At 33.7% G+C, this 16,081-nt stretch overlaps 1 long non-coding RNA gene across 1 annotated transcript in view; it reads right to left on the bottom strand.

Moving 5' to 3' along the window:
• LOC105094197 (uncharacterized) overlaps positions 1-16,081 on the bottom strand; it is a 1,056,246-nt gene that overhangs the window by 845,664 nt on the left and 194,501 nt on the right. Inside the window, exon 4 of the long non-coding RNA XR_004137286.2 lies at positions 3,520-3,591. This is a non-coding gene — a long non-coding RNA (uncharacterized LOC105094197). The remainder of the gene's footprint in view (positions 1-3,519; positions 3,592-16,081) is intronic.

The following is a 16,081-nucleotide window of genomic DNA, read 5'->3' as shown; positions in this document are numbered from 1 at the left end:
AGGCCCAGTTGTCTGTACTCATCAATTTCATCAAATATTTTAAAAATAATTAATCTTCCACAAACTCTATTAGATAATTGAGAGAGATTCAGTGAAGTTTATATAGAAAGCATGACCTTAATATCAAAATCAAAGACATTACAAGAAAATAAAACTTTCCCATCAATGCCTTCACAGATACCGAAGTAAAAAGCCCTCACAAAATATTAGCAAAAGAAAACCAGCAACATGTAAAAAGAGTATTACATCATGAGGTTTATTTCAAGAATTTAAGTTTGGTTTAAGAGTAAAATTTTCATTCAAGAGCTCATAAATGATGTTGCAAGTGGCAGAATCTCCCTCTTTTTTAACACTGAATGACATTCCATTCTATGCATATACCACACTTTCTTATCCACTGATCTGTTGATGGACACTTGGGTTGTTTTCACATTTTGGCTCTTGTGAATAGTGTTACAATGAACATGAGAGCACAGATATTTCTTGGAGATCCCGATTTCAGTTATTTTGGAAATACGCCCAGAGTGGGATTGCTAGAACATATGGTAGTTCTATTTTTAATTTTTTGAGGACCCTCCATACTGTTTCCCAAGATTGCTGCACCGCTTTACATTCCCACCAACAGTGGACAAAGGTTTCAATTTCTGTACAACCTCACTAACACTTCTCATGCTAAGTGAAATAAACTAGTCAAAGTAGGATAAATACTGCTTGATTCTATTTATATGAGGTATCTAAAATAGTCAAAGTCATAGAAGCAGAGAATACGATGTGGTACCAGAGGCTGGGGGATGAGAGAAATGGGGAGATGTTATTCAGTGAGTATAAAGTTTCAGTTATGCCAGATAAATTTTAGAGATGTGCCTAGAGTTAACAATACAAATGCATTTCAGAATTTTTAAAAGCATAGCTTTCATGTTGTCTCCTTACCCTTCTTCCCACAAAAATGAGACACAAGGCAACTCTGAGAGGTGTTAGGCATGTCTATTACCTTGATTGTGCGAATGGTATCACAAGTGTTTGCATATGTCCAAACTCACCAAATTGTTGTACGCATTAAATATGTGCAGTTCTCTGTACATCAATTATACCCCAATAAGGCTGTTAAAAACAATAATAAGACCTATCTCAAAAACTGCTATAAGAATTCAATGAGATAATGTTTGTTCCATGCTCAGCACAACATCTGGCATAGGATAATCAAAAATCATACAGTAGAATAAAATGCCTAAAATACTTTTAATAAAAGAAGAACTAAATGTGAGTTAAGCCAGTTTGCAGAATATGGGGTTAACATACAAAAGTGATTATATTTCTGTATCCTAGAAAAATAGATCAAGATTAAAGTAATCACATTTACAACATCATCCAAAACCATAAAATATTATGAATAAATTAGCTATGTTTTGTATGAACTGCACACTGAAAACTGTAAAAGATTGTTGAGAAAAATTTAAGATCTAAATAAGTGGAGAGATACACCATGTGGATGAATCAGAATACTCAACACGGTCAAAATACTAATTATCCCAAAATTGAACTTCAGATTCTATACAATTGCAATCAAAATTTGAACAGGCTCTTTTTTTTTGGCAGGAAAAAAACTTCTGACTCTGAAATTTACAGGAAAATTTAAAGAATCAAGAATAATTTTAAAATTTTGACAAGAATAAAAATGAAAGAATTACACTGCTTTATTTCAAGACTTACTTTAAAGCTACAGTAATCAAGACAATGTGATACTGGCTTAAAGACAGAGCTACAGATCAATGGAACAGTAGAAATCCTTCAGAAATAAGCCAACAAAGACATATTTACTTGATTTTTGATGTTATTAAGGCAATTCAATGGTGAAAAAAATAGTTTTTCCAAAATAAATTGTGACAGAATAACTGAATATCAATATAGGAAAAATAAACTCAAATCTTAACTTACACACAAAAATGAACTTGAAGTGTATCTAGCCCTAAAAATAAAGTTAAAACTGTAAAATTTCTAGAAGAAAATATTTGTGGCCTTGGGGAAAACAAATATTTACTACAGAGTTCACAAAAAGCAATTAACGTAAAGGAAATAATTGAGCTCTGTGAAATAAAAAAAAAATTCTCTTTGAAAGACATAACTGGGGAAATTAAAGGGCATGAAACTAACTAGGAATAAATATTTATGATACGCAGTCCTGAAAATTAGCTTGTATCCAGAAAATTCAGAGAACTTATATGTATCAATAAGAATACAAAAATATTTAAAGTAGGCAAACATATTAAAAGTAGAAACAAAACTTCACTAAAGAAGATACATTAATGGCCAATGTACACAGAAAAGATGCTCAAAATCGTTAACCCCCAGGGAAATGCAAATTTAAATTACATTGAAACACCACTTCACAAATATGAGAAGAACTGAAATTAAAAGGACCATCAATATCAAACACTGGCTAGGATGTAGAACAATGGAATGCACGCACTGCTAGTGAGAATGCAAAATAGTGCAGCCACATTAGCAAACAGTTTAGAAGTTTCTAATAAAGTTTAGCATAACCTTACCATATGAACCAGCAGTTACAGCTCCAGGTATTTACTTAAAAGAAATTAAAACATAAGTCTAAACAAAGATTTGCCCACAAATGTTTATAGTACCTTTATTCATTATACCCAGTAGCTGGAAGCAACCCAAAAGAACATCAACAGGTAAATGTATAAACAAATTATGGTATATCTCAGCAATAAAAAGCAACAAGCTACAAACACATACAATGATGTGGATGAATACTTAAAACATTATGCTGAGAAAAGTCAGATGCAAAATACATGTGATGCCATTTATTTAAAATTGCAGGAAAGATAAACCTAATATATTGATTGAAAACAGATCAATGGTTATCAAAGGCTGGCGGGGGTTGGGGGAGGTTGAGTAGGAAGGGAAACAAGGAAATCTGTTGGGGTTATAGAATGTTCTATATCTTAAAAGATTAGGCCAAATTCTTCACTGCACTTAAAATATATTCATTTTATAGCTTGTAAATATAACCTCAATAAAGTTACTCAGACTGGTCCCCTAAATTTTTTTTGACTAGAAATAACATGGCAACTATTTCTATTACATAATATCAGTCCTTATTACTTCAGAGCCTACAAAGTTAGCACCACCCCAATCCAGGCACCTATGAACTTCACCTAAAATAAATGGATTATAACTGAGAGCAAATTAGTTAAATTAATAAATTAACTGATTATTGATGAAAATTCCCTAGATATATTCCAAACTAATGATGCTTCAGGATTTCATTAATCAAATATTGAGGACATCTTGCATCCTTTTCTCTCATAAAGGAGACTTCTCCTTAGCAGTAAGTCCTGCATCATAAAGTAAAAACACAGGGAGTTTTAGAGGTCTGGTTCAACCTATGTAGAATGAGTAGATAGGCAAGTTCTTTGTATATTCAGTGATACCCTTGTTTAACACAAGGGCCACTCTCCGGTCAGCACTGAATAAACAGCAAATTACAAGAATACTAACCTTGATAACTGCCTCGATAAATATGAGGAAGTTTAATTTTGGAAATAAGAAAGGATGTTCCCAATCTGCAGTCTGTAAGAAAAAGAAAAAGAGGACAAATATGTTAACAGGCAGCTGCCCGCACCCTCTCTTTGTGTTCTCAAACTATCCTTTTTTTCCAACAGCTCGGCAGAAAGGAGAAATATACCACTTATTTTCTGAACAGGAAACAGACACAGCAAGAAAGAAGCTCATGAAGCAGAGACTCTTTGAGTGCCTTGTACAGTTCATCAGTGCACACAGATCTGGCCTCTAATGAAGCCATTTACATGCAGATGCAGGCCTGGGTGTGTGGACACCAGTCCCAACTCTGGGAATTGTTGTTTCATCTAATCAAAGGAAATTTGCACATGAAAGCCGCATCCGTGTTCATTAACCCCACAGCTCTCTCAATATTGCCTTCTATTATTCCTAACAAAACTGCAAACCTTCACACGATTAGGTACCCCACTTCAGAGCTTTATTTTCCTCCCATTCGCAACCTAGGTCTGCATCTGAATGCAAAACTGAATGTGGGTCTGAAAGCCTGAATAATTTCTAAGTAGACTTATGAAAAACCAACCCCAAGCACCTTTTTTTACATTGATTGGCCAACACACACATTGTCTCTTACTCTTTTCTCCAACAGAGGAGAATCCTCCATGCTTACAGTTGTATCATTACTGGAATGTAACAATACTCTTCAGGATGGGAATTTCAAGACAGTAAGTTTAACTGCCAACTTTATTTCCATGTGCAAACAAGACAAAAATCACAGTTGGATCTGGTAGCAAATATTATTCTCACATTACATTGAAATACAAAGGTCATAGTAAAGGTATTTGCAGCGGGTCTTAAAAATAAAATTCATGGTTACTAGTTGATACAAGACTATCACACACTTAATAAGAATTACCTCTTCTGTCAATTGTGTGGCTATTAACTGTGCAGAACTTGTGCCAGTGATCTGGCTACACTGCCTTCTCATAGGAGACAAACATGACACATAATATTTGCACCCATTTTTACTATCAAAAATAATCCTGAGCCTGGAACTTTCAATACAGTTAATAAATGTATAGTAGTTAATGTACTAGGATTGCTTATTTTGCTATTAATAGCAAATAGAGTTTCTCTTTGTACAGAATTAGAAGAGCAGTAAGAACCTAGCTTTGTTAATGCAATTCAACAGTGACCTGCCTGGAAGTTTAGGGCTGAGAGGTCAGGCTGATCTCCCTGCCCACTCAGTGTCTGGTCTTTTTGCTGAAGCTGCCAACAGTGGTCTTAATTAGTGCCATTATGATTTTTTTTGAAATGTGGACACCTGCATAATATAAACTAGATGGAGTCCTACCACATTTCCTATCAACTATTAAACAGCTGTCAGAAGTTGACAATTTTAGTTGCTATTGTTCTGGGAAAGATTCAAATTACTAGAATAGAGGTATATTTATGTCTCATTTGTATTAATGCTCTAAATCATCTAGATCCTTATTATTTCCTCTTCTAAATATATACTTTTTTTTTCTTTCAGATAAAAACACAGCTTAGAGATCCCCCCTAAAACAAGCAAACAAGCTGAAGTATGATTCAGTGTTTCAGTTTACTAAATAGCTTAAAAAATTGTATCACCAGATTATTAGTATTGAAGAATTAGCCATAACTATGGGCCCAGCAAGTCCTGTTATAGAAGAGAAGACTTTAAATTAAAATGTCAAGTATAGAGTTTTACATTCTTTAGGGAAAAAAAAACTTTCAGCCCAGAAGTTTTGCAATGGTGTTCCATGGGTACATCACAGAGGCCACTGTAGAGGCTTAAGACAAGAAGGTCAAGAGAGTTCACTTCCCCTACCCAATGCACTTCCTTCCGCTGCCATGCAGAGGAATTTTACTTTTCTGTAATTAAAAACATACATATTTTTAAAGAATGTCTATGCAGCTGAAAGAATTTGAAATCATTGGCATATGCAGAAGAAGACAAAGAAGAGAGTGAGAAACAAAAAGAAATCACCTATTATCATTTATGAAAGCAAAAGGAAATGGAAAATTACACTATCACATTTTCTAGTGGCAGAGATGCTCCCGTGGAATCATTTTATTGCTCCAGTTGATGGGAGAGCAGTAAAACAACTGTTGGATTTCATTTTCAATTGTTGCTTAGTCTGTAAGAATGTTCAGCAAGTAAATTTGCAAAAACTTTGGAATAGCCCATCTGTTCATTTTAAAGGATGAAGGAGAAGAAGGTAATTAGGAAATAGATGGACTTTTCTTGTTTCATATTTGTAAATTATACCTTTAAATAATAATCTTTGAATTCTGGAACACTTAGTGTAGAAAAAATTCCCCAGGAAATGGTTCAATAAGTAGCATATTGTATTTCTGAATCATTTCAAGTTTCTATAACCTCTTTTAGTCAGTTTATATGACATTTCAAATTCAAAATGGATAAAAGACCTATTCATTTATTCACTTATTTATTCAACAATTATTAAGCAATGACTAGATCCTAGGCACCATGCATTTGATGGTTCAAAACATATTCAGTGAAAACAAAGCCCAGAGAGCAGACAGCTATAATGCAGGGTGGTAAATAATATGATAGCAGTAGACATAGAGTACTATGAGACTTTCTTGCTTAGAAGTCTTTTTTATGGAATTATGTTTAGGGAAAAAAAGTCAGTAAGTGGAGAAAGAGGAGAAAATTCATCTAATTCAGGAGTATTACTGAAAAACAGCCCATATTTGTGAGATAATTAGAAATGGAATATTGAATATGAGGTTAATAATTTGATCTTGAAATTAAGTTTCCTCAAATTATTAGTAAAAAAGTTACTATAGGCAAATGACAGCTCTTAAATGAAAGCACTGATGTGCTAATAAATACAGTCAAAGATCAAAAGTCATGTTCTATTTTTTAAAAAGGCAGCATTTACTTGGTCTTATATCAGCTGAAGTTACCTTCTGAAGAATATTTTGCTAAGTAATTCCAAATAAAAAGTGTGAAAAGGGATGAGAAAGATAAGCCATAAATGCACAGTAAATTAGCACCTCAGTTGTTCTGAGCTTGAAGGGATTAAAACTGAAGTTGTAGAACAGGGTATCTTTGGGGATGGGTGGGGCGAACTCCTCACTGTAGTAGTCTGTCATCATTTCCCACTATCAAGTCCACGGAAAACTAATCTAGAAGGTACTCCATGAAAAGAGTTCTATGCCCAATTAATTTTGGAAATCACTTTGTTCCAAAGCCCCTCTTTGGAAATCCACAGTCCATATAAAAACAGTAAAAGTTACATGAAATCTTTCTTTAAAGAAACCTCCTTAACTTGGTATATCTCAGTATTTTCCAAAATAATTTCGTTTTGTGAATTTCTCAATTATATCTAAATTATTTGCTTGAAATAAAAATAATAAAGAAAGCATTATGCAGTTCATCCATGAATGCCATTGTGTAGAAGGACAAAAGATAGGTAGTGAAAGATAATTTTCAAACATTCACAGCTTCTCCATGCTGTACTAAATTTCCAATAACAGTTTCTAATACAACCTGAAGTCAGCAGTTACTAAGGACGCACATGAATCTCTGCTATGTCCACCTCCTTATAAATGTTCTATTTTGATGACTTTATTTTGCAATGCATTTTTTCAGAACACTACACAATTTGACAACAGTAACAACAGTCAGATTGAAACACTCCCTGCTCTTTTCTTTTCCAATAATATTGCGGATTACTTCTTTCTCCAACTTCCTGCTCACTGACCACTTTTCTCTTTGTTATTTGCCGTTTTATCCTCCTCCATTTCTGGATTTTAATTATTCTCCAAGACTCAGATTTTGGCCTCTGTTCTTTCTCCTCTCTTTTCATATTCTAACTGATCATATGTAACAGCTTAAAATACTACTTGATGCTTAAATGTATATTTTTAGCTGCTTCTTTTCTATGTCCTCTTATTTTGGGTACTTATCATAGTCATAAAATCTAATAATTCAATATGAAAATCATCACTGAAAGTACTGATATTCATTTCAATCAATTTTAGGCTTGAAATTTTGACAGTATTTCTCCTTCATACTTTATATCCAACAAAATATCAAATCTCGATCATGGTTCTTTCATTGTCTATTCTTTTCATTCCAATCATCCTCTCAAGTATACACAGCTATATATGCCTCCTCCCTTGTTGTATCGCATCCCTACCCTCTCACACATGGGTCTTCCTAAAATACAGAAGTCTTTATATGGATATCTTGTCACAAATTACTTTATGACCACTTAACTTTTGAAAAGTATTAAGTACTACAGAATGATAGCTACTCTATGTATAAAGTTTGTGAATTCAGAAAAGGTCAAAAGAAAATAACCACCCAGAATATTCTTTATCCATTGATAACAAGTGTTAATATTTTGTGCATTTTTCTATACCACCAGTATCTGCTTTTACCCAGCCTAATTTATTAAATATCATTATATTTTTGTGGCATAGATTTTTTTTAAAACACAGCGCTTAATGAGCATTTCATGTTCCAAGAGGTATCCTAATTAATTTAACTGTATCCTTATTAGTTGATCGTTTAGGCAAAATTCAGCTTCTAAATATAATTAATAGCACTGTAGAATACTCATTTTTTAAATAACCTCTCATTTTTCCCCTCAGGATAAATTCCTACAAGTAGCAATTTTGCGCCAAAGGGTATGAAAATTTTCAGAAATATTGGATCAATTTTCACTAGCATCAGCAGGGTAAGGTTTCATCTAAAACTTCATAATTTCTTAGTGCTCATTGTATAAATTCTAAAATCTCAGCGTGGCTTTCAAAACTCTATCTAACCTCATTTCACACTATTATAAATATTCCATTGAGATAATTATAGTTTCCTGACTCTCTCTTAAATACAACATATTATTTCTTGATCTCAGACTTCTATTTATGTTTTCCTTTATTTCAGAATGCTTTTTATCTTCCTCCTCTATCTATACAAATCATGCTCCTCCTCCTCAACTCTTATTTATATGGCTCATCTTTAATTGGCTTTCCTTCATAAACCGCTTTCCCCCTCTCTCTGAACTTCTGTGTCATCATCAAATATTTTGATTTTAATTTGAATTATTGATAGTTTGTATAAATTTTTACCTGAGTTTTAATTTGAGGTCATCACCTCTCTCTAAAATTATGTTACTTCAAATGTCTCAACATTTAACAAGATGCTGTGCATCTTATAATGCCCAGTGGATGTTTGTTGAATGAATAATAATAGTTATTAACACAGTAACCTATACGATAATGAAACTTCTAGCTACTGTTATATTCATTTCACTGGCTAGTTATTCCTTAACAGTTGAGATTTTAGGAAATACTATAAGAGGTCACTAAGTAAGACTTTATTTGCAGAATGTTGACTTTTCTCAGTTATCCCTTTCTTTGCCTTTGTATGTTATGAGAAGTTGAAAGAGTTAAATTTCAATCAGCTTCCACCCTAAACCAACCCCAAAGTAGGTCTTAGAGTGTACACTCTAATGTGATTCCTCCAAAATATGTACTCGGGAACTGAAAATATTATTAAAGAGGAAATTAAAATAATGATGTATTCTTGGAAAGCATTAAAATGATTTGTTTCATTCCAGTGCTTGGTAAAGTACCAGAATATTTTCTCCAAGATTTATAGTTTCATGACCATATTCAACCTTGGTAGTAACTTAAAAACTAATTGTAACAAAAGTTCTGAGATTTATTACAAAATTAGAAAAAGAAATAGTATTTGACTCATATGTACATCTATATAATTATTAGGATATGAATATAAGATTTGTTTCTACAATCCCTTACTATATAAGTTTGTGAAACTTTGATTATTATGTACATTATTAGCTCCTCCAATTTGAGTATGTTAAACCAGATTCTGAAATGATGATGAACAATATTATGTTGTTACATTTTTATTACAGTAAGATATTTATAGATGAAATTTCATTTAGCGCTACAAGACCTCTAGCGACCAGTAAGAGAAAATTAAATTTTTCTGGGTTTTCTGATATGGACTTTTATGGAGCATTAAGCTTATATAATAATAGCAGTCAAAGAATTATGCCTCCCTTAAAATCACATTTCTGGCTATATTCTGTTAAGATAATTTTTGAGATAGAGACTTTAACCACACTCTGCCTCATGTTACACAGGTCTGATTGTGTTAAAATGTCTAATTATGAAAAAAATCTGTTAAGATATCAAATACACTCCAACTTTTACCTAATCAAGAGTATTTGCTTTATGTCTTTTTTTCTACTGATTTCTAAAACAAACTGAATTTTCACGTAGAAAAGCACTTTGTTCCACCTTTAAATGATTACCCCAAAAACAGAAAGTAATTTGAGAGTACTACTTCGACCTCCAATTATTATTTCTCTTTAATAACTCAAAAGGCATCAGGACAATCTAGTTTAACCCCACAAGGATAGAGAGAGACTCCAGCAGGTAAGTTACCTAATGATAAAGAATTAGAGATTTCATTTTGCCTCCAAATTCTCCAACTTCTCTTGTATTCTAATGAAGATGTACATCTCTCAACAATGGAAGGCAGGGCCATCAACACAGAACTAGGAAACAGCTGGAGCAGACCATAAAATTCTTAGCCTACAAACTCTTAAAAAGTTCTAGTTTTTCATATAGATATACTAGATAAGGTTTTACATTTTTCTCTTTAATAGTTAATTTACTGGAAACAGTTGAAGAATGAGAACAAAATGCTCAGGAGAGCTACATCTCTGATTTATGTGTTTGGAAGAGGACTGACTTCTTATGTCCCAAAGATTTTGCAATAGTTTTCCATGTGTTATCTCTTTAATCCTGGAAATATCACTGTGAATTAGATGATCTTATCCTCACTTTTACAGATGAAGCAAATAAAGCTGAAAAAAGATAGTTTAGTAATATCACAAAGAGAAATGAAAAGTTAGTAAGTCAGGATCTAAGGCAGTAATTTGACTGTAAACTTTAGAAAAATAAACAAAGAATTTATAATTAAAAAGAATCATGGAAAACCAACTGAAATAAAGGAGAATGCTTGCTTTGTTTTTGATCCTGGACTAGAATTCTTTAACATCTCACTGATGATCTAAATGGCTATAATCCCAGGTCCAAGGACTGAATCCAGCCAGCACCTGTGCATGACGCTGAGTCATCCGTGTGATTCTTCTTGTAGCCTTGAAAAGACCCTATGCCTTAGAACAAAAAGTACTTTCAGGGACAGAATGACATTGACTTGACCTATTCCCCAGCTGCCTGGCAAGTAGTTCACACACAGGTCTAAGACTGTTTGCCTATCTAAAGGAAGCTTTGGATGAATTGCTCATTCATCAGCCCCATGTCTATAATCAGGGTTGCTGTCTGTGAGGGTGCTCTATTACTCCCCAGTAATATCAAAAAGGCTAAAGTTAAACAAACAAGAAAACTCTGTCCTTCACCCTATTGTGCAAGAAAGCTTACAAAGTCTGTCTGTCTCTTTCTAAGTTACCATGAATCCTTACTCATGAAAAGATGAATAAGGGCATGTGTTAATGAGGAGTCAAGCACAAAGTGAATGCAAATAAAAGAGGGGTCTTCTAGTCATGAAAATATTTGAAAGTGATTTCTCTTTCCTCATCTTTCATTCAGAATTCACTTGCTCATGCCAACCTTCCTTTCTCCCCTTAACAGATTTGTCGAAAGACTAAATCATTGACATTGAAGATATTTTATGTCTGTGAGTATGTGAAAAGAAAAAGAAACAAAACTGTGTATGCTTAAATTGTTGTGAATATAAAAGTTGTTAATATCCTCACTTACTGTTTCATATGCTTAAGTAGAACTTCCAGATTTTAAATAAGGAATTACTAGTTTTCATGAATATATAAAAATGTCATATTTTTTAACTTAGATGCTCTCCTATAAAAAAGATTTGGTATTTTCTACTAATGAAAGAAAAGTTTAAAATAATAGCTTTTCTAGCTGTGAATCTAACGATACATGCAATTCACTAATTCAAAGTGAAAATTTCTTTTTTCACAAAATTTTTGTTTATTTGAACTTGACAAAAGAAGTGGAAAAAATTAGAAGGGCTGTGTAATTAGCAGTGTTGCTCTTGATTATTTTAACCCTTTTCTCATAAGGTCCCTAGTAACTTATCACTTACAAATATTAATCCTATACTGGTCAACTCTATATGAATCCATCAAACAGAGCAAATGCATTAGTATGGAATGAGGCTATGCCATAACAAGCTTCTAGGTATTTTAAGTCTCCTACAGTGTATTATTTATAAACTACTATATACATGAACATGAACAGATGAAAATTTGGTATTTATTTCTTACCTGATGTGTTCTAAGAGTAACACTGAAAAGAAAATACATGATAATGCCCAGCAATCTGTACAAAGCCACCTACCATCAGTTCAGAATAATACAGAAAGTGAAAACCATGAGGAAACATCTCTCAGCAGCCAAACTCTTCCCTCAATGCCAACACCATGCTTATCAGACAGATAACCATCTCTGAATGATGGCAGGATGCAGCACAGGAAATGAGCTGTACAGAGATGCTGTCTACTAACCTACATAACAGTATGATAAACAGTACATAATAACTTACTCCTACCCTGTCTTTGCTATCAGATCCTTAGGAATTGCATAAGACCATCACCTACCTCAATATAATTCTGTACATCAAAGAATGTTCATTTTATGGCTCAGGATTGGAGTTATGGTTATCATAAGTGATGTATCTTGCTTTAGACTCTGTTGCTGCACATTTCTCTAAAGCAAAAGACAGCAGCTTGCCACTAATGGAATTCACATTGAGACGCTAGGGACAGGACTTTATTAGGAAAGCTCCTATTTTGTAACCTGTTGAGCTATTCTTTTTTTTTTTTTTTTTGTAGCAGCTAATCTGAAACACGGTTTTTTTTCTAGAAAACTGAGTGCACTGTGGGTAGCCACTATTTAGTCCTGGTTCTACTTCCTTAAACTTTCATCATATCCAATTTCCTCTTCCCATTTTTGAGGAGCAGGCCTACTCCATCAGTCACAAAATCCCATAACTGGATCCTGGATTTCCCAACTCCAAAGCCCTTAAAAATAAGTTATTGGCAATCCTTATAAAGGCTAGAATAATTAACAAAACATTTAAAGATTTTAAGTATGAAAATTAGAAATGTTTTGATATCTGCCTAAAATATTTTGAGAATACTAAAAATATGATTGTTGATTTAAAATCTAAGAACTGGTAACTACATGAATGTCATTTATTTTCCTTTGATTCCAATCTAATTCTCAGTTTGTAAGTCCTGAGTCCTCCCGTATCACACCCTACTCGCCTTGTTCTTGCCTCAAGTAAAACGCACCTTCATGTGGTAGAACGCGACCTCATCATTCCCTCTACCTCAGAGGCTCCCTGTGCTCTCCTCCCTCCCTGCAGTTCTCTGACTGGCAAATCTGCTTCGGGACTTGGCTTAAAAGACATTTCTTCAATGATTTTTTCCCCTTTGATCCAACCCACCTTCTCAATCCCCCCCCCATCCCTGACAAGACTAGGATTCCCTTATACTTTCTCTTGTAGTGACTAGCACTTCTTCCAGTTATATGTTTTATCATTATTTGTGTGATTAGCTCTTTAACATTTGTCTTCATCACCCCACTGCAAAGTACATGAAAACGAGCACTGTGTACACACAGTAGGTAACCTATAAATAATAAATAATTATTGAATGAATGAGAAAATAAACTAATGGACATAATGAAGATGTGAATGTCTTGAAGAAAATAAAGAGAAGATGCTTTTGTTAGCATATCTATCTGCTTTGCTTTAACTGGATTATCTGTAGCAAAAGCATTTTTAATAACCTTTAATTATTTCCCTAACATCAGACAGTGAATTTACTTACAAAGAGAATCATTATTATAACACTTATAATTGGCAAGCCTGTTATTTTCAGCTGAGACCATGACCTGCTTTAAAGATGACTCATTACAATACTCACTGACTGCTCACTACAAAGAATGCCTGTATTGGGGCTCTGAGAAGACACAAGTAAGGCAAATTTCCTGTACTGCAGATGCCTGCAATTTATCCTAACCCCTCAGCCCTGAGAATACCACCACCCTCAAAACAAAATTAAACAGGGGCTTGAAAACAATGAAAAGAGAGTATAGCAGCAATTTCTTTGTGTTGTGTATATTTAAATAAAAACTTCCCTAGCACTTGGCCTATATCTCCCTGGAGCATTTTATCATATGTCAGATATGATTTGAGGCTCTGTGGCTAAGAAGACATAATCCCTACCCTCATAAAACACATATTCCAGTCAGTAACACAGAACAGGACAGAGATGATTGCTACACAACAAGAATCAGGGCTCTACAGGAACTGCGGAGAAAGGTCTGTGAGAGCACTTAAGAGAAGGAGGGCTAATTTGCATAGAGAGAAAATCATTGTATGCAATAGGCCACTAAGAGCTGGGTCATCTTGAAAAATGAGTAGGTTCTGTCAAGTGTACCAACAGGGGAAGAGCATTATTGGAAAAATTATCTGCATAGGAAAAGGCAGGCTCTCTTTACAGGATATATTTTTAAATAAGTGTGGCAGTCATAATTGAATCTTATTTTAAGGAACAAAACTTGTTATAACAGGAAATACCAAAGGATAAATTGGACAGAATCACTTCCAATTTTTCTTCTGCATTTTTTATAACATAATTATCCTATTCATAATACTAAATGTTTTCAACATAGTAGAGTATTAATAGAGTGGTCACTGTAATAAACAGGCTGATATCAATGCCAATACCAATGGCTTTTTGACACTGTTGAACTTACTATCCTCTTCTTTACAGCAGCACTGTTGGAGTGATCTACGAAATAAACCATGACAGAATTTTCCTGATGATTACGTATCTTGAAAAACTATAATAGCCTAGAAAACCAAACAACTTAAAATTTCCAGTATATTATGAGTTCCCTGGAATTTGAAAAGATTGTCTATGTTTTAGGACTTAGAAAGTATGAGTTAATGTCCTACTAGATTGACGGATGGCAGTTGGTTTTTATTAAATGCCACCATCAAGGGAAATTTCTATTTTGAATAAAACTTAGAAGAATGTTTTTTTGGTTCAGAAACTGAAGAAACTGAAGTTCTAATATGAAATCCAACACTAAAACATTGCTTATTGTTTATACACATAGCTATATATCTCTGAATATTGGCATATTTCTTAAAATACCCAGAGAGTGTCTTGGTTGACTTGTTTCTGTGAATTTTACTTAATACAGGATTTGTGGACTTAAAATTTTTTTCTTATAACATTTAAATAAAGCTGTTAATTTCATTTTGAAGCTGTATTTATTCTGAGTAATTTTAAAAGCATTTTAAAATGACTTTGGGGCCACTTCTAATGAAGAAATAAACATACAGAGATCAGAAATTCCAGCCTCTCTGAATAGTATTTATGAACATATGGGACACTACAACCAGACTGGGGAAGGGGGGGATCTGGACAACGGAATATTTTCTTAATCTTGGTTTAGAAGGAATAAAAAAATAAGCGGTAGCTATTATATAATCATAGGCATCTAAAATGTAAGAATAATTTTTGATATTTGTTTCCAAAAAGATTTCCAAGTATTAAATTTTGTAATTCTCATATTTTATCCAGAAACGATTTTCTAACTTCATAACATTTGCATTTCCCAAATAATAACCAATTTAACTATAATTCCCTGAGAAACATTTAGATATCCTGGGTATTTGTTTGTAGAGTTAGATAACTGAGAATAAAAACATCCCAAAGTCACATCGAACATTCTATACATAACTAATTAGGAATCTTATCTTTCAGTATCCACTCAAAAATAGCTGTGATTTGATGGCCTTAGAGAAGATAGTCAGTGTGTTTAGAGAGTTTTTGTTGGATTGTTTTTGTTTGTTTGTTTGTTTGTTTCCCCAGAGAGTTAACTTGGTTTCTAGAAGTTAGCTGTATTTATATTTGAAACATTTATTTCACTTGCTGGCTTTCTGAGATGAGTCACTTGAAACCATATGCATAAAAGAAAATAGTCATGCCATCTTATGTGCAATTGTGGGTAGGTATGAAAATATATTAGTACTGTCATCCCTACAGCTATCTTTACATACAGTGCATGGACTGTGCATGCTATTGAACCAACTTCCCATGCGGGCATAAGAGTGTAGTTTATAAATACATAAATAGGTGCAGTATATATTTACACGGGCGTGATGCATTCCTACTGCAGTGAACTCCACAGGGGATTACAGTTTTCATCTTCTTCGCACCTACCCTCTCCCTGCCCCACAACAGCAAGATTTCATTGTACACTGCTAAAAATCATATTCCCAGTTGTGGCTGAGAGTAAATAAACTCAAAACAGGATCTCCAGGTCTCTTTATTGATGCTGCCCTGGAAGGAGGTAGTGCATTAACAAGTGGGGGAAAGAAAAAAAGTTGAGGAGGAAGGGCTCTAAATTCAATGCAGTGAAAAGAAGGAAAGAAACTCTCAAAG

This window comes from Camelus dromedarius, chromosome 5, assembly GCF_036321535.1.
Source record: "Camelus dromedarius isolate mCamDro1 chromosome 5, mCamDro1.pat, whole genome shotgun sequence".
Classification (NCBI taxonomy): domain Eukaryota; kingdom Metazoa; phylum Chordata; class Mammalia; order Artiodactyla; family Camelidae; genus Camelus; species Camelus dromedarius.
The sequence above is the reverse complement of the archived record's forward strand: the minus strand, read 5'-3'. Positions and strand labels throughout refer to the sequence as shown.